Here is a 27,571-nt window from a genome sequence, read left to right on the forward strand (position 1 = left end):
CACCCTGCACATAACCAGCTCATTTTTCAAACAGAGATGCAGTTAAATGTGATTGCATGCACACAGCCTCCCTCAGGGGGAATAGTGGAGGGTGGGAAAGTGGAGACAGGGGCCAAGAAACATGATTTTTAATAATGGATCCAGTAATACAGGCACTTTTTGGTACCAAAACAGGGTAGTTCAGATCAGAACCACCTTTTTTTCCAAATAAGTATCCATTCATTATTTTTTTCTCCAGTCGAAATATAAAAGCATTGCTTTAAAATGAAGGATAAAAAGTGTAGTTTGGGGCTGAGCAGTCTGAAATAGATTTTGAGAAATGCCTATACAGCCTTAAGTTTGCAAAGAAACAGCAATTACAGAAAATGCCCTCTGTGCTCCACAAATGTTTTACTGCCACACAAAATCCTGCCCACTCAAAGAGATGGACTTCTGATTTCTCTTTTTCTGTCCTCTGCTTTAGATTAGGGCATGGAGGGGCTGGACTGATGTATGCAAGATGATGGAGGGACATGCACCCTGAGTGGCATCCTGTCAGCTCAAGGAAGTTATCCTTTGTCACCAGTCTGCTTTTTATAGATGGTGATGGTACTGTTGATGCTTGCAAGAGGAATGACTGTTTCTTAGCACATGTAATTGCAACTACCATTCTCAGATATGACATTCTTTAGCTTTTGGCATCCTGAGTGGCCTTTTAATAACTGCAGCCTTGCACACACGCCTTTGAAGGCTCTGCAGGAAGCACAACTGGATCCACAGCCATTAACAAGGTAGAGAGAGGGAGGTGGGAGGTAACTTCAGTCATTTTCACTGATCACGTGGGAAGAGGAACAATCTAGGACAACGGCACGCAACAGATATGAGGGATGAAAACAACAGCAATGATATCTACAGGCAATCCTTTACACATCAAAACTTAAAGACCCTACAGCCTCTTGCTGCCTCAGGAGCTCATTCCAAGCCCCCACATTCCCCTTCCACCCCGAGTCTGCACCTCCTAGCACTGTCAACTGCACCATCACTCAAGGCATGGACACAAAAGCAGAAGGAACTGAGGGTGTGACATAACTGAGAAAGTTGGAGATGCCCAAGAGCTTGTGGGTAGTGAGGAAGCTCAGAGCCAAGAAAGTTGAAAAGATGAAGACTTTTTGTACTGGCAAAAACTTTAAAGGAATTGGAGCTAGGCCTGAAGAACAGAATAACAAAGGGCACAAAATTAGGATGTTTGGGTAGACAAGCTGACATGGCAAGAGAGGAGGGGAGAAAGCAGCAGCGTAAGTACCTCTTCCATGGATGGGATGAGGATCTCAAGGGATAGAAAGAGATGAGGGAGTAAAAACTGAGAGGAGAGGGTGTTTTTCTCTGGACAGCACCAAAAGGTCTTTGTAGGACCGAACTCAGAGGATCAGTGAGCTGTGGGTCCTTGTGGGATAATGGTTAGGAGACAGGGTGCTGGAGGTTGTGCTGCCACCAAATTTAAGAAGCCTCTGCCAGGTGTGTAATTCCTGATGCCCCCCAAAGATACAAATGTAGCAAATTTATCCTGTTTGCATACCCACATGTGCTGAGTAAAAATATCTGTCCACACTTTGGGAACAGACGTTATAAAACAATGTGTTCAGTTTTAATAACGAGAAACCAAAACTTCAAAACAAACAGAAATTCAGTAATTCTGGAAAACAGGAAATATTTTCTTGGATTTTAGTAATGAAAATGTATTGGACTTGGACTTTCCTATTGAAAAGTTATATTTCAATTTTGACTTTTGGTATTTTTTTTTCCAACCAGGATTCAGTATTGACAAAGCCTACATGAAGGCTGATATTTTCTCCTGGTTTAGGAGTTGGCATTCTAGCTGAAAACTGTCTGAGAATTTGGTAATTAACATTTTAATTATTTTGGTAACAAATACATTTAGTAACTGACAATCTAACCAGTGCACTATATCTAATACAATACCATACCATATAATATTTAAATTAATTGCATTGTAAAATTATGGCTTCTTAACTGTTATTTCCTCACAGATCATTTAAGTTTTGAATGTTCAGTTTTTCAGAGAGCAAACTTTGCTTAATTTTAACAGGCTACCCACATCAGAAAGGGCACACAGCAGCTGAGGTAAAGGGACTGTCTTTTTCTGGCATCTTTCACAGTAGAAGTGTAGATATTCAGGAGCAAATGGAGCCAACGCTACTTTACACCTGTTCACGCTTACACCTTGTATTTCAGCTCCACTCCTGATATTCCTTATCTGAGCAGTTAACATGAAAAGAGTAGATATTTTTATTGGTTTTTCAACAGCCTTTGAAATGAAATAAAATGAAATACACCACAGTTTTTACACAGTCTCTTCCACAATATCTTTAACTGTATTTACAGGCAAAGGTATTGTAAACGTATTGGATTTCGGATTTGTACCAGTTTAGACAAAGTAAAAATGTATTCATTGTGACCACTGCACAAATATTTCTACCACATTTTCCCTAGAACAGTATCTTTTTGAGGCTTTTAAGCTTTTTTTTGGAGAATTTCCTATGAAGAGAGCTCTCACTTAAATCTACCTGCTTTGCCATTTATTCCGCAACATCAAACTTTATCAGAATAAATGAAATATTTTTCTCTTAAATCTTAACTCAGAGCCCATGTAGATAGGAAGAAACAACTTTCTTTTTCATGCAAATTCAGGGAGATTTCAATAAATTATTATCACCACTGAGCTATTTTCAGTGCAGTGAGAGAACAATGAATATTGAGATCTTGAAGCATAAGTTTTTGTTGTTTAACAAAAAAAGCAAAACAAAAAAAGTCTTTGATAAGGAGAAGTTAAAGAAACAATAGGAGTAGCTGCCTTTCTTTTATCAAAGGGACTTGTTTCATCACTTCAAATGCCAGAGAAGGGGTTTTTTTCTGAGTGTAAAATGAGAAATATTCATTTATATGCTCACATGTCTTACCCAGATCCTAAGCCTCAGAGAGACTTCCCTGGTGATTCAGAAGCTACGTTTTATTTTGTAATGAACTGCACCAAAGATTTTTGGCTAATCATGTCAACCCCTGCAGGAAAAACACAAATTAACAGGAGTCCTTACTTCAAAGGTAAAATGTACATACTTTCTTTAGTCTCTGCACACAAATGGGAGTATGAAAGTCCTTATTCAATGAGGACCTGATTCCTTTCAATGAAGACTGAAGCTGATAGCTGCAAATCACTTTCTTATGCAAAATTCTTCTAACTCTTCTGATTCTAATACAAGGCCTGACAGAGGAGATGCTCATGGAGACAGAAGTTTTGGGGAGCTGTGATACCTACCTAACGAAGTAGCTGGTGGAACAAAATCTCAGTCTTTATAAGTCAGCAAGATTGAGATATAAACAAAAGGCAAAGGTAATACAAACTCTTTGGGGGAGGATAACAGCTGTGACCATTCAAAAAATCTGATTTGATAAAATTATCTCCAGAAAAAGAGTCCCTACAAAAGACTCAGATTTTGCAGGACATGATCAGAGGTCTTGAGGGAAAATAAATATGCTTTTTTTACATTTTAATATAAATTATTATTGTTATTTTAATATCCTGGTCTCAGAGCTATAGGGCAAGGACAAAATTATATGAAATTTCAAAAATTAGTAACATTTCACAAATCTACAGGGGGCCCATGAGACGCTGGAAATGTACCAGCTGCAGTAGATAAATTTACTTCTACATTTGCACTTCTTCCCTTTCTAAGTATAGCTAATACAAAAAATACTGCCAGAAAGGTGTCAGGTCTGTTTAATGTCTTGACTGAAAGGAATTTTCTGCCACGGTCTGGCACTTCACAATCTCCATCCACGAGGCAAAGGCAAACACTACTGTTAGTGGAGATATAAGGACCAATGACTTGAGAGAAATGCTTAAGGGGGCTTAATAAAAGGACAACTCTGAAACATTAACTGTATGGGAAGCACTTTGTATTGAGTTTGCGTGGCAAGGTTTCGGTGGCAGAGGGGAGTACAGGAGTGGGTTTTCTGAGAAGCTGCTAGAAACTTCTAGCATGTCTGCAGGAGCCAATGCCAGCTGGCTCCAAGATGGACCTGTCCCTGACTAAATCTGAGCCCATCAGCAATGGTGGTAGTTCTTCTGCGATAACAGATTTAAGAAGAGAAATAAAAGTTTCATGCAGAAGCAAATTGTGGCCAGAGAAGAGAGGAGTGAGAACATGTGAGAGGAACATCCCTGCAGACACCAAGATCAGTGCAGAAGGAGGGGGAGGAGGTGCTTCTGGCACTGGAGCAGAGATTCCCCTGCAGCCCGTGGTGCACTCCAAGGTGAGGCAGGATGTCCCCTTGCAGCCCATGGAGGGCCACAGTGGAGCAGAGATCCACCTGCAGCCCTTGGAGGACCCCATGCTCGAGCAGATGGAACCCCAAAGGAGGCTGTGACCCCATGGGAAGCCCGCGCTGGAGCAGAATCCTGGTGGAACACTCATGAAGAGAGGACCCCATTCTGGAAAAAGGCTGCTCCGGGAAAGAAGGTAGGGAATCAGGTAGAAAGTTAAGCCCAGAAAGGAGAGAGGGGTGGGAGGGAAGGTGTTTTTAAAATTTGTTTTTACTTCTCTTTTTCCAACTCTGATATAATTGGTAATAAATTAATTTCCCCAAGGTGAGTCTGTTTTGCTTATGATGGTAATTGGTGAGTGATCTCCCTGCCCTTATCTCAACCCAAGAGCCTTTTGTGATATTTTCTCTCCCTATTGGGGGACACCTGGTATCCAGCCAACATCAAACCACCACACAACTACTTGAGCCTACCACCACTGAAATCCTAACTAATCACCATAGAGATAGTGCCTGGGATTTATGAGTCCGCTGTTAATTTTGAATGGAAAAAACTAGTGACTCTGTCCCCCTTCTATATTTATCTATAACTCCATTTAGATTTTAATTTATAGAATTTGGCAGTTAAAACAATTAACTGGTAACCCCAGAGATCTACTGCACGCTTTAGGAACATGCAGCAATACTCTACATACTCTACACGTTCCTGTTCTGGCAGAAATTTTCCATGAGGGACTGAATTAACAGCCAGTAACACACAACTCACTTCTTTGCTTAGTGCATTGTAAAGGGCTACATCTTCCTCCTTCCTGTGGGTAAATCCAAAACTATTAAAATGAGTAGACTTCTGTGTCTACTGTCTATTCAAAACAGCCCATGGAATTTTTATATTGACTTTTGCCCTGAAAATCTTTGTTAGGATCATCTATTTACTGTCTGACCATTCTTTCCCCAAACACTCCATTAAGTAGTAACAGCTTAGGAAAACCTGTGCAGCTTGTATTGTTAAAGGCCAAAGACCACCTCAAAAGAAGAATGGAAAATAACTGTAACTCATAATACATACTGGCACAATACCTATCAGAATGGGTGCAGAAGAAAAAAATAATTCCAATAGAAAGCAAGACAACCTTATGTAGCAAAATCCAATAGCAGAGAGCAATCAGCCTCCTACCAAATGCAAACCCAAACAGAGACAAATATTGCTACCCTCACCTAGCTAGACTTGAGACATATCCAGAAATATGAAATATACAGCGCTAGAACAATCCCACTAGGGAAGAACCTGAAGGAAAGTTACTGCATCTTCTTGTTACAGATTCCATTTGATCTATTCTTTCAGTGGCTTTGAATTTCCTGCCCTGCTCTTCAATAATTACCCATTCATTGAAACAGAGTAAAAAATGTATTATATTACTTGGTAATTCATGGTATGAATAGTAATTTGCATAATAGGCCCCTAAAACACTAAATGGACTTGTAATGGAAATTATATAGATCAAAATATATCTCTAAAAACTATGTAGGGCTATGTCTATTTTTGCATAACAATAGGTTTAGCATACATACACACTGCAGTCGCAGAGGTGACAGCTGCATAGCGTAACAATGGGCTCCTATGGTATTCCAGGCACCACTGGTTACCTTACCTCAGACCTGTGACTGGGTTGTGGGAACCCTGAAGTACTGCTTTCTAGACTTTTCCCTCAAGGAACCTTTACCTCAATTAAAGTCAGGTAGATATCAACAAAAAATAGTGTTTCAGGTAACTGAAATTTTCCATTGAAAAATATCTACTTTCAGAATATCTCTTGGCGTTTTTTCCCCTCAAAAATATTATGGATTAGACCTGTTGCCATGCTGAGTGATAGGAGTTGCAGTAGAAACCTGTCATTCATTCTGTACTGTCACTTAGATTGCATGCTTCTGCCAGAGGCATTGCACCTTCCTCTTTAGTGAAGAGAGACAGTACATCTTGGCACTCCCTTGGTCGCTGAGCCGACAGTAGATGAAATACAGCTCTGGACTACTGGAGACAAGTAAGAGCAAAAAACCAAAAAAAACCACACAGTTCAGTGACATTAGAGGCTCCAGATATTTCCACTGGCTATTCTAGTTTTGACCCTCAAATTCCTTAGCTTTTTCTCTATATCACTGAAAAAAAATTTACTTATTCATAGCTCCATCCTGCACTCTAAAGCCACATCAAAGTGAATGGTTTTGCCAACAACTTGTAATGACTGACACAACTAAAGACCCTGCACTGAGCAAAACACTGTATGCCCAGAAGCCAAGCAGTCAACCACCTTTCACATCCACTACACCACAATGTTATTTTAAAAACTCAGTGTTCCAGTTTGGCCAAATTTAGAAATACATCCTCTGAGAGAAGGCAGGCTACAACTACCCCTCCCCCACCAGGTTCGGGAAAAAATAAATTTTCCTCGAAGGAAAGTGAAAGAGATAACAACTATTTATTGAACAAACACACAGGAAAAGAGAAAATGATGCTAAATAATAAAACCTCTCGCTCTGCTGAGAGAAACCTGGGAAAATTTCAGAGTCCTTCCGTAGATCTCTCTCTCCCCTTCCCTGGAGCTGGGACGGGGTGGTGGGCCCACCTCCAGGGCCAAAGCCTCGGTGGAAAGTCCTCCCAATGTATTCTGATGTTGAAACAGTCCAGCAGAGAAAAAAGGGGAAAAAAATGAAATCCCAGGAAAACAAAAGTTCAACTCTCTGGAGGAAAAGGAGCTGAGGAATTAAAACTGCTGAAAGCCGGCTGGAAAGAAAAGCCGGGTGCTTCCCTTCCTTCTCGCTCTCCTGCCACAGCTGAAAAAAAGTCTCTGTCTCTGTGTGACCTTGAACAAGCTGCAAACTGCTCTGAAAAAGTTTTGCTCAGTTTTTCCTCCCCCCTCTCAGGCTCAGTTTAAAGGCATAGAAAGGCACAAGAATTAATTTCTGGGCATAGGGCAGCAACATGGGATACACATCATAAAGTCACCCCAAGACACTCAGTAATCCTAAATTCTAGGGCAACCCTGGGAATTCAACCCTACTTATCATAATTTCATTGTCTAAAGCCTCACAAGTAAATAAGCCTTGCAATACACAGCAGACGTTGTGGTTGTGAAATTGCTGCTTGTCTTCTTTGCTGGTGAGTCTTCTTTTCTTTGTTACCTTGAACTACATCAGAATATTTCATGTATCCTTATTTATGCCAGTCATGAAACTGATGTTTTTTTGACAATTATGGGGATGAGCACTCTGCATTATACATCATCAACACTGTGATCTTTATATTTATTCCACAAGAGATTACTCTAAGTATCTATATTTATATATACACACATATACACACAAAATGCCTGCCAGAATACAAATATTCTGATACCCTCATTGTGAGCAAGTTAAGTTAATCCTGGATCTGACAGGCTAATAAGTAAACATGACCTCTGGTTTTCTAGTTTATGGTATGAAACACGTTAAAAAGTATTAGTTTAATCATGTCAGCTTAAGCAGTTTGCTAATTAGTTTCTTATTGTGTTATAATATTAATTCACTTAGTTTGCATGTTTAATTTATGTTTTTACTCATTTTATTTTTGCTAGCAAAATACACAAAATAGAAAACCTGCATATTCAAGCTTTTCTACCTTCATAATATGGGTTTAGGTTTAAAGAGTCACATGGAAGGCGGATGTTCAAGTCTGTGAGTTATTTAATGTAGTCCCTATAATACAATCCCTGTCCCCCGTAATACACTTTTGGCTCCAGGTATAGCCAGAAAGCCATCTGACCATTCCCCACAATTTTTGAGAAGCTACTTTAACTACATCTCCACAGAAACCTGCCTTTCTCATGGTTTGGTCTCCTCTCAAAGCAGAATTGAGCCAGATGCCTCAGGTGCTCCTCTCCAATTCACCTTTGTTTGAACCCATCATAAGCAATTTGCCAACTCCACATCATGTCCTCATCCCAGAGCTACCCACACCCAGGATCTGCACTTTCACACTTTCAAGCCTTATTCAGAAAACCACTGTAACCAGCAAGAGCTCCTCAGCAGCCCCTTTATTTTTGCAAGTTCCAGTATTTTGCTACATCACCTACATGGTTATTGAGAGATGGCTCACCTGAAACTGTTGCCTTGCTATTCTGCATGTCTGTTGGGTTTTTTCTCCCCAGTAGCAGATATTCGACTCAGTAAGTGCATTTAAACAAGCCAGCAGAGATATACAGTGACTGTGTGTCACGCTTTATAAATCAAATTATTACATAGAGCAATCCTGCATCTGTGAGAGCTTCTAGAAAGGAGTCTTAATAAATAAAAAGCAGCTATCCTGTGACCCTCCTTTGGTTTGATTAGTTCCTTTCCATACTAGAGGAGTATGAGATGACACGGGAGCTGCTGCAAGTCTGACACCACCATCTATTCCTTCACTCCTTTAGTCCCACGGTGATAGGAGCAAAGTAGAGATGCCACTGCTGCAATCCCTCCTGTGTGTCTTGTTTTTTAAAACTCAGATGATTAGGTATGTCTTTGTGTCCTGAAAAGAAAGTAGCCAGGTTTAAAATTATGTAAATAAAGCTGAGATTCAGATAACCATCATGAATCACATTAAGACAGCCTGCTATGTACTTGAATTTTTGGCAAGTTTCAGCCTCCTGCTAACAGGACTGTACCCACTGAGTGTCTCTAAGTCAGTACAGAAAAGGAGACAGAACACTTACGAAAAGGAGGCAGAAAGTGTTCCTTCATATCCTTCACTGGTTTCAATGTCAGTTCTCAGGGAAGGGAGCCCTCAAGTTATTCAATTTCCTGGTCTTCATTAAACACTGAGTATTTGTATGAAATAATTTAATGATTAGACTTCTGGTTAAATTTTTCAAAGAGTGATTATGTTAATTACTTCTGGAAGTTAATTTCCCTACATAATCAATGTCCCATTGAAATCCATAATGCAGCTGTTTAAAAAATATTGGACTATATCCACCAAAATCTTCCAAATTCATGTTCAGTTTCTTGCTTTCTAATCTAATAGAGTTTTAATTAGGTCTCAGTGAATCTATGTAACAGAAATAGGGAAAATTAATGCAGTTAGTCTTTTTTCTTTTTCAGTGTTTTAAATTATGAATGGGAGCTCATCACAAATTCAGCTGCTCAGTCAGCTTGCAAGCAATTACAAACAATTCTCACCATGTAGCATGATAGCATAGAACTGCATCAAATAAATTATTTAAAAATCTGAAAGTTTATTATTGTCTGTGAGAGCGAAGCAAGATATCTTCTGATATCAGCACCTCAGACTAATAATGATTAGAGTTTCTCACTGGATGCTTCCCATACTTTTCTGAAATCCAAGGGAATTGCTTTGTATTAAAATTTGACTCTTTAAAAGAAAAAATGCCCATTAATGGTATTTTGGTAAATGTGTCATATATATGAAGCAAGCAAGAAGGTTGGCAAAGTAAAGTGAATACATGTCCTCTGACAGGATTCTTCATTGCTGGGATTTGAGAACCTAAATCAGAAATCCATGTCCTGGTGGTTTTAATAGGCTCACATATTATAATGAACTTATGATGGAGAATGTGTGGCTGCTTTTCCCTCTCCATGAGGGTACCTGACACAAATGTGATTACAGCCTCAGGCATTCCCAGTGCACAGCAGAACCCGTGTGACAGCAATTTCTCATCTCACATTCATTACAGATAGAACCTGAAAAAGACTCAGGCTATCACCAATACAAAGTCAAGTCAGCCAAGGCTTGATACAGCTGACTTTTGAAATCCTCCACCACCCCCTACTTGTGTATAAGGTCTTTTTATGACCCAACCATTGAAGATCTAAATCCTCAGTCTGTGGATTGGTTTTGTATAATCTGCTACCACTGAGCAAAGTTTAGCTTTGCCATATTTGGTATTCAGACATATGCAGGCTATGATAAAGCTTCTTAGCTTCCTTTTCTTCACGGGCAGCTCCCTTTTGTCTCCTCAGAGGTCATGAGCTTGAGGTCCTTGACATCCTGGTCCCTCTCTAGATAATCTATCCAGAACTTGTCACGTTTCTCAATGTCCCTTTTTAACTGGAAACCCAGATTTGGACAGTCTTCAAGTACAGCCTCAACAGTACCAGAGAAAAGCAAACACTAACTTCTCTGGGTCCCCTGGCCATGCTTCTCCTTACAGAGACCAGCATGTTTTGCTTTATTTGCATTGTGAAAGCACTACTGACTTAAAAGAGTTTGACCCTTCTGAATCAGCAGTGACTGTGAAAGATGGTAGTGAAAGTCTTGTTTGGTGGAAATCAGAAAACGTAATTATTTTGGGCTTCTGAATACTGTGTTGGAGAGTTCTGGTTATCAGTTACTTATACCCTTGTTTCACCAAGTATTTACCAGTATGATTTTATATTACTGCCCAGAACTATTCCTTTTTGTCTCAGGATTAACTTTATTCAATCTTGAAAATACTGCTAACCACCTGCAAAAATTTAGGAAGAATTTGCTAGCTATTGACACTGTAGTTTGGGGTTTTTTTACTTTCACTGCTCTGATCCTTTACATTCAAGATAACAACTTCTATTGCCATTACATCAGGCAGAGCCATTACCTTATGCCACAGAGAAGACACAAGCATTATTTTCACACAGTTTTTACACTGGCTTTTTGTTAATTTCTTTCCTCACCTGTCTCTTTTGCAATTTTCTAAACTGAGCATCACTTTGTCCAAAAACGCGTTATCACAGTGTAGGTAGAGAAATAAAACAGCCATTTTTGAGCTCAGACCTGCAGCTGTTTCTACAGATCAAACAGAGTCATTAGTCAAACTTGGATGGGTGTATTTGAAGAAAAAACATTCAAATGTTGCCAGCTACACACTTTTTCTCTTCGCCTCTAAAACATATTTTGCTCCCTTTGTTACAGAAAATTTGTGTTACTTTCTATTGTTTAAAGGAGTATCTTCTCACATTCCTTCCCATAACCTTTTATAACAAAAATATTTCTGCATTTTTCTGCTCAGCATTGACTGACTGCCTAGATCTCAGCCTGATCAATGGCACTTCCTACTCTTTAGAGGAATACAGGTAGAGCACAGGCTCGGAGCACTGTATTACAGTTTTTAAAACATCCAGCTGTCTTAGTGTGACTACCCAGATCTCTTGTTTATTTCCATGAAAAAAAAGTAGGTTTTTCTGGTCCCCATAACTGAAATTTGGGTGCAGCAATATTCATCAAGCTTTCAAAATAAACTCGCCACCATGACCTTTGACACCTCACAAGAACCTCTGCTCTGGAGGCTGAAGACCTGCACAGCTAAAGGCCACGATGCCAGAGATCAGTACTTCCCCTCCCAGTACAGGTATATATGTGTGCTCACATATGGGCAAGCAAACACCCTTTGCGTGGGGCACAGCACGTGTAAGTATCTGTATGTTACTGATATTTCTGTTGCTTCCATGGTAGAAAATTATACACCTAGAGAAGAGCTCATTTTCTACTTCCATAAGCAGTACAATAGATCACCTTATTATTCTGCCACAAATTGAGTATAGTTTTCACCGTGATTCTTCAAAATGCAGACAGCCTCTTTCACTCACAAATGAAACAGCACACAATGCCTGCCAGAGCCAATACTCCTACGTACCAGCGTAATGCTTCAGTAAGTTGAAGGAAGAAGCTTGCCAGCCTTTTGTGGTTGTCATTTAGCTAAATGAAAAGTACAGAGATACTTGCTTAGCAGGCTGTTGATCTTTGAATACCAAATGTTTTCCCTTCCTAAAAGTCTCCTCTTTCCTCGCTAGAGGCACAGGTGGACATTTGGCAGCTTCTCCTTTGGATGGCTGCATTTCAAGCTTCTGCTCACTCTGCCTCCATTGTCCCATGGCACAGAAATCCAGAAGCTTGGACAACAACTTCCTCAGCCACCCTGAGCTGCTCCTGTGGTGCATTCCTGCTGGGAAGTCCAAAAGAGCTTATGAGCAAGCTAAAGTAAGGCTACCTGGCTGTTATGCAGCATATTTTTAGTGCTGGGCTAAGGCATGTGCTGGGGGAAGATGTGCTGTTTCCAGCAGCACACCAGAAACCACCAGCTGGCTAGTGCACATCTAGCTCTAGATGCTGTATCTTCAGGATCCCAGGACACTTCAAATTATGTCAGATGTAGAACTAGCATTCATCTGGCCTCCAGAGTAGGAAGGTGAAAATGGCTTCTCTGCTCCATATATTCACATATAGCCCAGCAGAAAACATGGTCCTGATTTTGGGTTGTTTTCTAATGCCATCCTTCCTGATCCAGACACCTCTGGCTCCTACATCCAGCTTGAAGTATCCCATTAATCACAACCACTCTCTGCTTTCAGTCCTTGAAAGAGATGACTGCACATCATCTGAAAATCCCTCTTTGTGGGAAGATTTCAAGGCTATCCTGTGCAGTAGGAGGAGATGGGGATGAGCCAGTCAGCACAGCAACAGCTGGCAGCTGCAGGAAACCAATCACTAGTCCTCTGTGAAGAGGGAGAAGAAAGGGGAGGTCACAGTTTAGTGCTGTGTATTAGGTTTAACAGGGAGGTGGAGGGCAGACCAAATAATCCTGTCCATTGGCCCTGGAAGAGTGCCTTGACAGGGGCTGTGGAGGACAGCCCCAAGAGTGATGGCATTGTGCACCTTTCCCTTAGAGAACTTTTTAACATTATCTCCCCAGCAGTAGTGCTGTGCTCCTTTACCCAGCTCCTGCTTGCCCAGCTCACTGCCCCCATCCCACCCTGATGTCTCAGTCCTGTACTTGCTGGTTGCATCTTTATAATCAAATAGCATCACTGCAAGTCCCTGGCATGCACTGGTTTCTTCTCTAAGCCAGAATTTGTAATTGTATTTGCAAGTCTGTTTTAATTGCAAACAATATATATGAAATTGCTGATGATAAGAAGGAAACAAACTATTCTTACTGCCAGCTTTGTGACTGCAATGTTTGCAGTTTTACTTTCAAATGCAGAAAAAAATATGTCCAATATTTCAAGGGCCAAGTCAGACTGCAAGAGATCTTATTTTGGAGTAGAATTATTTCAGTGGATTAGCTGAGCAGAACTCAGGTCCTGGGGGTTAATGTTCTAGAAATGGCTACCCCTGGCTAATCACCTGTGTCCTGGACAAAACCATACATTGTAAAATACTATGTCTAGCATCTAGGGGTGACCAGCTTTATTCTACCCACTGCTATGTCTTCTTGTTTATCCACCACTCAGATATTCTCTTCCAAGGTTTTTTCACCTCCTTTTTGAAATATTCCCATTGCAAAAACGTGGTTGTGTTTTTCTTCTAATTCAATAAAAAATATATGGCACATCAAAGCCTTACTTTTGTTGCAATCACATTTTCGTATTTAGAGCAACACAAGTCTGTGAATCTATATACAAGTACAGACAGAAAGAGAGATACCTCACTCTCCCCCTCTCCTCATATTCAATTCTCATTCATATATGCTCAATGGAATACAGCACATTTCAAGGTATTGTCATATAGCTCTTCTATCTCTTTATAGAAGCACATTCTTTTTATTTGGTATTATTACCTCTAGAGGCTTTAAATAAAATCCATCATGTCTTAAGTCAGTAAAAGGATAACAAAATGAAAATATGTAAATAAATCAGGAAAATATGTAAATAAAACAGGACTATTCATTTATTGCCAGAATTTGCCAGCTGTTGAAAATAACCTGCTGCCCCTTCAAACTGGCTGACTTGAGAGTAATCTAGAAAAAAAAATTCAAGTGCCAAGTGGTTCACTGTATGATTGAATACTTATTAAAATGGGCATATTATCACCTAGGCAAATGAAAAATGCCTCTGGCATGTGGCAGCAAGAAGTACCCAGACCAGCAAAGAAAGTCTTTAATTTAGAACTAAGGACTCCTAGGTAGATTTTTAAATGGACTTCAATTAAGGTAGTCCAGCCAGGAAGGTCCATTGTAAGTGGGTTTTTTATTAATCCTGATGGCATGAGTAGTTCAGTATTTCACTGTGAGTTTCACAAGTGTTATATAAAGGAATTATTGATTACAACTGCTGAAAGTCACCTAACATAATTATGTTAATTATCTTTTAGGATACCTCAGACCTCAGCTAAAGATTCCCTCACTAAAAATGGATAATGTGTGGCAGGATTTCTGATCTCTACTTTTTCTCCATGTGGAAGTTTTCAAGATTCTTTTACACTCATGTCACCTTCTGCCTTGAGTCCATTCCTCTATAGCTGTATCTTGAGCATTTATCCTTCAAGTCTCATGATTCTTGTTCCTTGAGATATTTCAGGCTGATCTGACTCTGGCTGTGCTGAAGCACACCACAGCCTAGCACATTTTATCAGCCTACTGAGGTGACCACAGAACTTCAAAGCACAGCCACCCACAACCTGTGGTGGAGCAAGGGGAAACCAGAGCCTACAAGAAGCTATCTGCTCACACAAGACTCTTTTTCCTTAGTCTTAAGCTTCTCCCTAAGTATTTTTGACTCCTTTGGATATGACAGTCTTTGGTTAACATGTAAAGTTCTTCAGACCATTCTGATTTAACTATCTGTTGTTCTTTTTTTTTTCTTATGTTATTACTGCCTCAAGAAGACTCCTTTGCAGGCCATGCTGCATAACGTGGCTTTCCTAAGTCAAGTCCTTGGAAGTTCTTACTTCAAGCACTTCGGTGAGCTATCTAGTATTGGTGTTCTGGGGTCCATACAACCATTTAATTCCCTACTTTAAGGTGTCATTGCTGAGCACCCAGTATTTCTTGAGCTACAGAATTGCCACTGAAGTGTTTCTAAAGTAATCAAGAAGCATGACTGTAAGAGCTGTTTTGCTTGCTCATGCTAATTGTCCTTCTTACACTCTCTCTAGTTCTGTCACATTTCACTCCACATATATGGCACGTATCTGCCGAGTTCTTCTAAGAACTAGGCACTTATCTTACATAAATTCCAATTTCAAAAAGATGTGAACTTGCAGAAACAACTCCATATCTAGGGCAATATGGAGTGAAGATGGCTTAGCATGCTACAAATTACACTTCCCATCTCAAGCACAGATCCTTTCTGCTGCAGGGGAAATCATTTCCTAGGAAGATAGGAGGTGTACCAGCAATGCCTTCCCTGAGGGTGATGCACAAGAAAAAACCACTGCTGGCTGCTGCTCTGAGCTCTACATACTCTCTAGGGGTTATAGTTGCTGTGGGAAAATACAAGCTTCTGAGCTGCAGTTTAATAGGAACTAACAGCATCTGAAACAAAAACAAAATAAAAATCTGTAATAATAACAATGATTTTAAAAGATCTTAGTGGGCTGCTGTGACCTAAAAATATTGGTCCCAATTCCCAGCTGCAGTCATACCAAATTGAGAAAAACACAAGTCCAAGAATAGGACACAATAAGTAATCTTAGCCCTTGAAAACTGATGAATCAGGATATAAATTAGTTGTTTTTAAATAGAAATAAATATCACTTTTCTTGGTACCAGTCCTCAGAGGCTTGGCCCCTAAGAAAGTTCCTATCGAAATATTTCCTAACCTCCTTTCTTGTCTGCCTATATAACCAACTTCCAAATTTATCAGTAGATTGAGCAATCAAATAGGTAATCCAATTGGTTTTGTGGCTAATTTACAGGAGTTAGACAGGCTCAGGCTTTCTCCTTAACCTGACCCAGCATTTTCATACTATCTTGTCTTCACCTGGTTAGTTGAATTTAAAGAAAGAGCACACTCTTTTCCTGCCCTGTAAAGAATCACCTTTGCAGCTTCTTCACTGTCTACTCTCTTCCGTTTAAAGTCTTTGCAATTACAGTATGACAGCTGCATAACCGAGGTTAAAGAAGAGCCAGCGACTCTGATTCATTGGTGGAAATTTAGAGCCTCCTGAAACTAATAAGCAGAGTAGAGGGAACTGGTGCAATTGAAGTGAGAGCTCTGGGGCTTTCTGTTCCCCTCTTGAAAGGAGGAAGAGTGGGAAGTCAGGCAGAAAAATGAATTTTAAGATGCCTGGATGAGATTATTTGATAGATTATTTGCTACTACGCTCTAACTGCAATGGTTCTGCTGCCTTTAGCGTTCTGAAAATAGGGATCATGAGGCTGCAAGATAAAAGGAATGTTCAAGGGGAGAAATGACAAAGAAGGGGCAAAAAAAAGATGAAAAAACAGAAATTAGTTTTGTGGTTCACATTATGTACTTTTCATTACAAAGTTTATTTCTGTGTTATGTGTTCTGGCACCTTTGTGGTTAATGTACTGCTTAGAGAACTGTTATTTCTCTGCAATTATATTGAAACTATAGCTTACGAATCTAATAGTATTTCACAATTATTCAAATTGTGCCTTAAGAAACTGGTGCTGAAGTCTTCCATTTCTACCAAAATGGTTCTACTCCCTTCACATAGAAGAATGAAAAGCAAAGAGTATTCAAATGGGTTTGAGAAGGCACATTCTGCTCAGCAGAGCCCCCTGCATGGAGACTTTATGAGACAATCATGCTGGCTGTTAAGCACTCTGCCATCAAATCTGTAATTATATCATTATCCAGTTGCTAAACAATGTGGATTTTGAGGGCTTTCGTTATTTTCTGCCTACTCTTATCTGAAGTTGCTTCCTGCCAGATAAAATATCTAAATATTATGGAGCTGTCGTTGACTTTGTGAGGTTTTGACTTTCAATAAAAGGCACTGAAACTACAACTCTCCAAATCCAAGTCTTATAAGAAGCACAGATAAATAACAAACTAGATCCACTGTGAACCAAACCTAACACAACAGCCCAGTGTTCCTTGCAATTGGAAAACCCTTCTCTTCGGCCAGTCATAGTACTGAAGTCTCTACAAAATTCCCTCACTTCTTCTTTCTGAACAGTATAAAAGGCAAATTCCTTTAGGTGCTGTCTTGCCATTATCTCTCCACTAGTGAAAAGTGGTAGCTGTGACAGAAACTTCTCAGCTCCCACTTGGCCACAGAAAGCAGCAGATTGCACATCAACTCTGAGCATTGCCTATGGCACCCTCATGGCTTGAGCAGGGAATAAAACTTCCTCTGGGGACAGCATCTATCTTTTGTCATTTTTTCCCTGTAAAGCTTGACCATAATATCTGTGGCTGCAGACCAAAGTGGCCCTGAAAGGCAGTAATGGCATTTTTACTAATTACCAGGTACAACTGTCATTCATTTTCTTTCAGTCACTCAGCACGTCATTGAATAAGAATTGATGTCATTAAATCGTGTTTAAATCTAAGCTGAAAAGATGATTTTTGTGGAAATTACTGTTATCCATATCTAATGGCAAGCAGATCCATGCTGTGACAAAAGCATCAGTATGATTTCAAGAAGACTTTTCCTTTTATACAAATATAAGACAAAAATTCCTTTTTCACTAGACTTCATAGAGCACTAAACACACAGCAGAGAATGTTTCACTAAATACTGTCATAATTTCCATGCCACCAGTGAGTGGGCTGGTGATGTACAAGAAGTTGGGAGGGGACACAGCCAGGACAACTGATCCCAGCTGACCCAAAGGATATTCCATATCATATGTCAAGATACTCACTATATAAAGTAAGAAAAAGCTGGTCTGGTCAGGGTCACTTCATGGAAACTGATTGGGCATAGTTTGGCAGGTAGTGAGTGATTGCTTTGCACAACACTTGTCTTCTATGTTCTGATTCTTCTATCATTATTATTATTATTAATTATTATTATTATTATTATTATTATTATTATCCCTTCCTTTTTAGCACAATTGAACTTTTGGTTTTATTTCAACCCATGATTGTTTCTGGGTTTTTTTCTTCCATTTCCCTCTCCATCCCATCGGGGGTGGGATGGTGATTTAGCAGCTGTGTGCTGTTCAGCTGTCTGCCCTGTTAAACTATAACAAATGTTTATTGTCTCTGATCATCTCTGTGATGAAGAAAATGAAACTAATTGTGTGGTATTACTGCAAAGTAGCATAGTAAGAAAATAATTTAAACAAGAAGAAATCCTATCAGTATCAAGTTGGGTGAGTATGGGAAGTAGCCAACCTCTGAAACAGGAATCCTCATAACCTGTGGAGCAACCCAGCAGATTACACACAAGGAAATGTGTTCAGCCTCTAAAGCAGCTTCCAAGTTCTATCCACCCTGAGACAAATGTGGCAGGGAGAAGGAATCAAATCCAAGACATTGAGAGACTAAGACATCAAGAGGAGTACAAAGAGGTTAAATTTGTCAGTGTTTGCAGCAGCCCACGAGGACTTTGGGCACACCCTTCTTTCGTATCTCACCAGATTTCCTCTAGAGGGAATATTTATTTTAAAAGTTCACTAGAAAGATCTTCGTAGATGGGTTTGTAGCCTGTTTCCTTACTGAGAGAAAAGATAACCCAGAGTATAGAAGCCAAAGGACTTTCCTGGAGAGAAGGGGATTCAATATTTTTAATTTAGGACCCTATCAACATTTTTCAGGGAGACTGACTCATGGGGACTACTCCTTGTATTTACGAGCCTGATTTTCTCAAGAACACACGAAAAGTAGCTCATATGCCGCTTAACTAAAAGACACTGCCCTGCAATAAACTAATATGCAATAAAGATATTGTATACCTGAGTGTCTACTAAAAGGCTACTCTTTTCTTCAGCTCCACTCAACATAACATACGCCAAGAGCAGCTGCACTTAAGAGTTTGTAACTATAAGGTTAGTACTTCAGAAAAGCCTGTGCTGCACTTTTCTTGACCAGAATGTCCTAATGTTCCTGCAGCAGAGATTTATTATGGAGTTTGTTTACTTTTCATTGTCATCTTCCCCTAAGTAATACCAAAAATTGCAATATTTAGACCTTTATTTTTACAGCTGTAGTTTGAACAGCTTCTCTATCAGTATCTAAGAACTGATAAAAAAAAGTGACTGGTGCCCCAACTCAGATCAATACTTGGAAATTCTGCCACCAAAGTTGACAAAAAGCATAATTTATCTACAATTCTATATTAGAAATGCAAATACATTAGTACAGGAAAATAATATGCCTTTCATTCACTGAATAATTACGGTTTATACTAGAAAAATCCCTCTTTGACATGTTTTGCATCTCTTACAGGAGACTTTCCCAATGTAAAAATTACAGACAGTAGTGCCAATCTTAGACAAAGTATGAATTTGCTGCTTCACTCTTGGTGATGGGTATTTACCTCTTTTAGCATTGGAGCACTGAGATTTGATCATGTTAAGGGCATATGAAGAACACTGGTGAGGTTATTATTTCTCTTTTTTTTCTTTAACGAACAACTCTCTGCATTTCAGATTTTGAGCTCATACCAGAAGTAAACATAACCAAATTCCAAGACTACTTTTTCTTTTCCACAGAAGTGAGGGAAATGGTATGAAAGGATGTATTTTGATGTGATTACCAAATACATTTTGACATCAATATGCTTCAGACGGTATGCTTGGCTGATTGATTGAATCTGACTGCTGGCACACTGTATGCCAACAAAAAATATGATTGATGTCATCTGGTAGCACTTAAAAACTATGTGTAGGGAAGGGAGGAGAGGGAGTGGCCAAATTCTGCCGGAGAAAGAGATGGAGCAGGAGCTGGCAGTGATATCCTGACATGGTGATATCAACAGCCCCCAGGTCACCCCAAGTCACTTAAGCATTTACTCAAAATAAAGATTTGCACTATTAGCCAAGTGCAAATAAAGATTTGCACTATCAGTTCACACCAAGCCCCTGCTCATAATTTGAGGATACCCCCATGCTGCCATGGAGGAGCTGGGCTTACCTAGACTCCAGACCAGCCTTGGTTAAAACCCTGGAGACGGCTGTGTGTCAGCCCACGTGCACTGACCACGGCAGCCTTGTTTTGGCCAGCAGCTGGACCAGCAGCCACAGAGCTGAGGTGCTGGTGCCCTGGCTGTGCTCCTGGGACAAATGTTCTTGCAGAAGCCAGTTGGATAGAGCAGTCACCACTGCTTCTTCAACAGAGATCCATTCTGTTTACTGCAGACCACTGTTGCACCTTAAGAAAGAGCTAAAGCAATAGACAGTGATACACAGACAGACATGTAGCTCTTCCATGACACAAAGCTCTAAGAACAGGCTTTACTAGTGTGACCTTAACTCGTATTTTTGTAATTTACCAAGAACACACTGTTCCTCTGCTTTCACGACTCCACTGATTTCCTTGACAGCCACTTGAGAAGCACAAACCTAAAACACATGTATATGTCCTCGATTTCCTTTTGAGCTGTCAGTAACACAGAATGCCTCATGGGTATGTGGAAGCTGAAGCAGCTCTGTGCAAATAGCTCCTTTTAAAAATAAAAAAAGTCTTATGGAAATTCTTAATTACATCCGCAGATGACACAATATCATTAGCAGCCTGTTAGATCCCAAGTACAGGGTGGGAAAAAATCCTTTTTCACTGCCAAAAAAAGGCATCGAGACACTATATTCTTGATATATCTAATTATAACATGCTTGTATAGTATTCACACTGTTGGTAACCTCCCTAACTTTCCTTCTTTCATTTGAGACTTCAATGTTTTAATAAGGTAAAGTCTTAGAATACTTTTAAATGATTAAATATGAATTAAATCTATGGTTTTGAACCTTTTTAAAATATAGCATAAAAAATGCTGCAGGTTTTCTTTCAAAAGCCATTTCAAAAAAAACCTCTTAAAACTTCTTCCTAAACATTGTAATGGTGTTCATCTAAAGCAATTACAGCTCCAATTAAGTGCAATTTCACTTGAGAAATGCTCATGCTTGAAAAAAAGTCCTTTTATTTAAAAAATCCCAAACATCCAAGTACCTTGTAAACAAAACCAAGCATTTGAGATTGCCCACTTGAATGCTGGCAATGGAATAATTGAAATTTGACCCTTCCTCTACTCCACATCAGTGTTAATAAAATGCAAGTCAGATCTGTCCATTTTTTTCTTACAAGAGTTGAAATAAATAGGATATTTAAGATAAGTTTTCCATTCTCCATTAAGCTGACAGCATGGAGTCTGAAGATAAATTAGCAGAAATGAGTGGTTGTTATGCAGCCAAAAATGCATCTAGTATGCCCAAAGCAAAATAATTACCATTACAAGAGACCTCTGCAACCTGAACTTAAAGGCCACCAGGTTGCGAGGTATGAAAGCAATTTGTAATGATGTGAATATAATCTACCACTTCTTCTTCTGCATATAACCCACCTGCCAGGCAAATAAGTTAACCTATCTCAGGTATGAGCATCTTCACAATGAAGTTTTATTATTCAATCACTGCTGTTTCTGTTGAGCACCTTTGATATAAGTGTCCATCGTATTTTTTTAAATCCAGTGATAGGGACAGAAAGCAGTATCTCAAATCCTTTGTAATTTCCTAACTAATATCCCTCATTCACCATGAGCCTTGGCTCAGATTTAAAGGTTTTCCAAATTATGTCTTCTCCAATGAATGAGGAGAACCTTTTAGATTCCTGGATCAGATATGTTTCAATTATTATGGCAAAGGCCATTGCTACATGCACTCAGCAAGGCGAGAAATACCATGTCGGAGTAGCCCTGTATCTTGTCATTGTCAGTGACATGTATTTCAGAGGAACAGGAAAATATTTCACTGTTAAGATAAAATATGAGAACAGTACATCAAGAAATAGATTTTCTCATGCTGTCAGTCCAACCCTTACAAAAACATTGGATCAAACAGGAAAGTCTTTTACTAGACATCTGTTTGCAAATTAATGAAGGAGAGTTCCTGATGTAAGACTACTGGCCAACACTTCAACATTCACGCCAGTGTGGCAAATGACAAAGCATTTAGATGGGTACATATCTTCTTTTACTTTTTTTTTTTTTCCACATACTCACTTAGCTTTAGGTATTACACATTTTCTACTAAATCTCTGTTCTGCAGGACTGATTCATATCTAGTGTAAATCAATATGGCTTGAATTAGGTCAGTGTAGCTGTGCTAATTTACACTTGACTTCAACCTGGAGCATTGATTTTATACTAATATACTGTATTTTTATGATATATAAATACAGTTTTCAGCCTGACATACTGACTGTATTCTGCATTTCTTCAAGGAAGAAAATTAAGATTTGATTCATATTTTTGAGGTGATTTTCATAGCAAGCTCCTATCATTTCATAGCAAGCATTTATCATTTGTACAGGGATTCCTGCAGATCTCCGAAATAAATTCTTCTCCCACTTGTTAGCTGGTAGCATAGGTAGCTGGTAGCACCAACCCTGCGAGGGTAGCATCCAACAAGACAGATGACTAGAATCATTTGTAGAGAAGTCTGACACTGTGTATTTATAAATCTTGTTGCTTAATTTTAAAAACAACCAAACAACCCTAAGATTTTAAAAACAAATAAACAACTCTAAGATTTCCTACAGAAGAAAACTGTTGTTCTTCCCTGGCCATTTTTTCACCCCATAATCATAGACATCTTTGGGGTCAGCCAGCTCCCCCGCCTTCTAATGACTGAATATCCAGGCATCCTATTCACAAGCTACAGCAGCAGATGGAAACCCCAAGTCCTACCAACAGGCAAACTCATCAGCCAGGCCAGCCAGCCCCAGTACAGTCACTTTGAGGATGGAGGAGCCAGCCTGGAGTAAAGAGACAGGGCCTGGCTCAAAAGTCTGAAGGACCAGGGCAATTAGACAGCCTATCTAATGAGCCATTTGGTCATAAGGACATCCCAAGGAGCAGAGAAATCCAGAGTACGGACACGGTAAGCCAGAAAGATTGGGTATAGTTGTCCAATATCTCTGTCAGGCAATGAGCAAAGGTGGCTAGAGAAAGAGCAGGAAAATGGAAAACAAAACAACAAATATCCTAGGAAGCATCATTATTGATAGCATCTCATCTGAGGGTTGAAGGAAATGACAGGCCTTTGCAAAAGGTTTCAATTCATCAAAACACCATTTTTGACAAAGGAATGTTCTGTGAGAAAGTTGTCTTTGAGTTCAAAACTTTATGTTTGTGTTACAAATAGCAGAAAATTATATTCATACTTTTGTCTTAATGCAGTGCTGAGGAACCTTCTAGGTAGATATAAATGTATTTATCAGTATGTGTTTAAAAATAGATAAAAGCAAAAAGAGGTGCAAATATTCTTCATGGTTTGATTGAAGAGTCATGAAAGATCAGGTAGTTCAAAAAGAAACTCAGGAGTTCCACAAATCAGTGGAAAAATCAGTTAAAAACCCTCCCACCCACTTCAGTGTGCAGCTCCTTGCAATGAGCATGCACTTCACAGGTGATAATTTACATGCTCATGAAAAACTGTGAAACTGCAGAGACCAGATACCAGAGACAGTGAATCATAATCAATTCATGCCTGAAGAAGCACAGAGAAAAAAAAACCAAATCAATATGGAATTTCACAGCAAGGAAGATTTGGGACTGAGCAGGACTGATATGTATGAGTAGCTAAATTTGTACTATTGGCTCTTGCCTAGAGAAAGAAGAATCATAGATAAGCTGAACTTTGGACTTGATATAAAAAGGGAAGTTGTAAAGAAAGCATAAGGTCCTAGCCAGTTAGTACAGCAGGCATGCTTGAGAAGTTTCCCTTGTGCACTTGACCTGTGTCTGATGGAATTTCAGTGCTAAGGCATCTTTTTCAAAGTATTTTCTGTCTGAAAAAGTAGAGTCTGAGCAGAACACAATAAACCAGGTTAAAGTCTCAGTAGATCTATAATCACATTGCTGTCCCTATACTCCTTTCAACCGCAAGGTTTCAAATTGTCTGAGAGGTCAAATAACTTATGGCCCAAAATTTCAGAAATAACCAAGGCTCACTTCTGGATTTGCACTTGAAATAGTTCAATAGGGCCTGATGTGGGACTTACTATAATTCAAGTTTATTTGGAGTTCCTCAGGTACGAAAACTCAAAGAACATGGACATGCAAAATTCAATACTTAATTATGTAAAAAACAAACCTAAAGACTGTAAAAGCAAGAATTACCATCTTTTTGCCACCCTTACTAGCTAAGGACCAGATCTTCAGCACACTTTCCATTCATTTAGTGTCTTTGTCTCAGTGGAAAGCATCCCAGGCTTTCATTAGTCCTCTACACAAAAAAAAGACAGCTATGGCTGAGGCTGTGCAATCCATACAGCTAAAAATAAAATGGAAGGCATCTGTATTTCCAGGACAGCAGATTTTAATGCCCTGAGATTCATGTCCACCCCCAAGCACTTCAGTCTCCCAATTAATCTCTTCATGGAACAGCTAATTTCCAAAATGTTTTCACTTAAGGACTTAATCAATGAAGTCCTTTTAGGAAACTGACCTCAAGCTCTAATCCTCACTTTAAACAGGTTATTGTTAGTGTGGTACAGCATTCACAACAATGAGAATAGAAATGATGAACTATTTAGTATTTGGCTTTCAGCTTTGGTCATTGGGGATCATATTTTCCTTGATAATATTTTTTAAGATATGTTTTCAAAGTGAATAATTTTAGTCATACTTTCTCTCAGGTCTTACTGATTACATAAATTACATAAATACTTTCATTATATATATAGATATCATTTATATATTATTTTATAAAAATAAACTATATAAATACCTCACAGAATGAGATTTCTCTTAGCTTTTTCTGAAGATCCAGCTCTAGCTGGGACAACTGGGTGTATCAATGAACTCAGAAGTGGTGAAGTTCAACAGACTCCATGACCAGACTGCAAAGGTGGCCCAAGGGATTCGCTTGCCCAGCTCTCATCCTGCAACAGCTTCCTCCAGGAATGTTCTCATGCCATGTTAGAGTAATACAAGGACCTCCTTACCTTCTACAGGACAGTAACAGACAAAACAGGCCAACAATAAAAATAAGAAACAACAGCCCTGGCCTGCCCTGCACTCCTCCCGGCCTAGGCTGTCACCAACAGAGAGGGGAGATCTGGAGAAAGGTTCTCTTCAGCCTGTTCAGGCTACATTCAAGGACATTTAAGGTGATGGTACAAACCAACTCTGCACTGGAGGTCTTCTAGGAATCTGGTTGGCATAAGCACTTACTTTTTGCTTCTTTTTCTTTATATCCATTGTGATTGTGGTTCTCATTCACTGTAAACTGGCACATATTCATAAAAACCAGTGGAACTAGTCTAGTTCATACTTCCTGAAAATTCCAGCTGTGTGGGTTGGGCTTGTCTTTTTAATTCTAATTTTGTAAAGCCTGTACAATAGAGGTCTACTCCATGGCCAAGGCATCTGGATGCTAAACACATAGTAATGTGCGTTCACATAAATTTAAAGATTTCATTCAAACCCACTATATTGTATAGAACTTAGTTAATATGTTGAGATAATAGATCCAAAGATCAAAAAGAATAGTCATGATGATCTCATCTGTCCCCCTGAGGCTTACAGGCTGTAAAATTTCAACCCTGCATCAGCCAATACTTTTGTAACAGACTTCACACTGAGAACACTGATCGACATTCTTGTCATAATTCTTCAGATATAAAAACATCACCTTTAGTTATTGTCAGACTGGCCCAAACACCTGTGGGACTTCTTGCAGTCTATGCTCAAAAGTAGTCACCAAGATGACTTTTTAAGTCTTCTAATTTTTACTGACTCATAGCTTTGCCAAGGCCTAGAACAGTGAACTGTAATTGAAGAACACTGGAACATATAGAGATTCATGCTAAGCCTAAGGAGCTGGCTTGGAGTTAAAGACTCAAGAGCCCTTGCATTAGATGGGCACAACATATGAGAAAAGAGTGTCTCCAGGGTGCATGGGAACCTCAGAAGCTTAAACTGTGACTTGCTCTCACAGAAATCTATGTGGGCACAGTGACAGAGACCTCATAAATAAATAGAATAAACAATTAAGAAGTTATGTCAAGTTAACACACAATACATCCACAGGTGGGAACCATACAAACCTGTGACTGAACCTCAAAAGACATGTGACCAGAGTCTTGAAGAAGGTAGTTACCATGTTTTAAGTGAACAACCTGTGTAAAGCCACACCTAATTTTTTTTAAATAGGGACAGAGTATTCTTCACATGCAGATTTCACATCACTTTTTAGTCTCCTAATTGACTGTAGTTATCATATTTACATTCCCGAGGCGTTTACTCAGATGTCACCTCAGCTATATTTTGAAGACAATGGATTTGCACATATAAAATTGAAGGAGAATTAATTCAGTGAAGAAAAATGAAGGCCAGTGAGAGTTTTACTTGCTGATGTGATTGGCAAAGAAAAAGAAATAATTCATCTGAAACACAACAGGAGAAAAGACACAGACAAAAACAAAACATAAGTGAAGATGAAATAAGAAAGACACAACTATTGTAGGCTGTTAAACCTTAGTCACAGTAAACACAATACCCATGTTACCTCAGAAGTTCTTCAAGAAAGAACTCCAAGGTGTTGTAATGCTGCCCCAGGCACTGACAGTCAGTAGAGACCTGTGAAGTGGTACACATCCCTTCCATTCTGCACAGCACAGGCTTTCCTCTGGCCTCAGGAAATCATGTTGGTGCTGGACATGGTAAATACAATTTCATTCCAGGATAATTAAAAGCATTTAGGAGGTAATGGATGGCTTAGAACAGGCAAAATGGGATTTAACACGGAATTTTACCCATAACAGCCATAAAAAAAAAGGATGAAGTTGCACAGAAAAATACTTTAGCAGCAAACTCATCAAAAATTAGTATTTTAAACCAGTCTAATGTCAAAACACCATTAAGGGTAATTTGCTAAGCAATCGTTTGGGGTTTAGGTGATTTCTTTTAAAGGACATTTGTTGACTGTCTAGATCTAAACTATGGTACACCTAACTCTATTATTACTATTATTGTTGTTGTTGTTGTTGTTATCTCTGATCTTTTACAGACAATCTTTCTTTTTGCAGGATTATTTTTTTAAAAGACTATTTTCCTGAGCTGTTTCTCTTCTCCTGACCATGAGACAAATGGCCCACTTTGCCATTCAGCAGGAAGAAATGCACCATTACAACTCAAGTAAAAATAATAAGGATGTTTCATAAGCAGTAGTCGCTACTTGGACCACTGCAGCAATCTGAAGAGTTTGGACTCCTAATTAAAGTAATCCAGACTCAAATATCTATGTACTGTACAAATATGTGATAAAAAGTTGTTTCTTCAAACAGATTTATGGATGAAATTTGCAGAGTATCTGTGACCTACATCCATTAGTTGGGTAAAGTATCATAATTTTGGAAGATGAAAGGGCTTTTTCTACTTTTT

Source organism: Corvus hawaiiensis, chromosome 3 (assembly GCF_020740725.1).
Source record: "Corvus hawaiiensis isolate bCorHaw1 chromosome 3, bCorHaw1.pri.cur, whole genome shotgun sequence".
NCBI classification, from domain to species: Eukaryota; Metazoa; Chordata; class Aves; order Passeriformes; family Corvidae; genus Corvus; species Corvus hawaiiensis.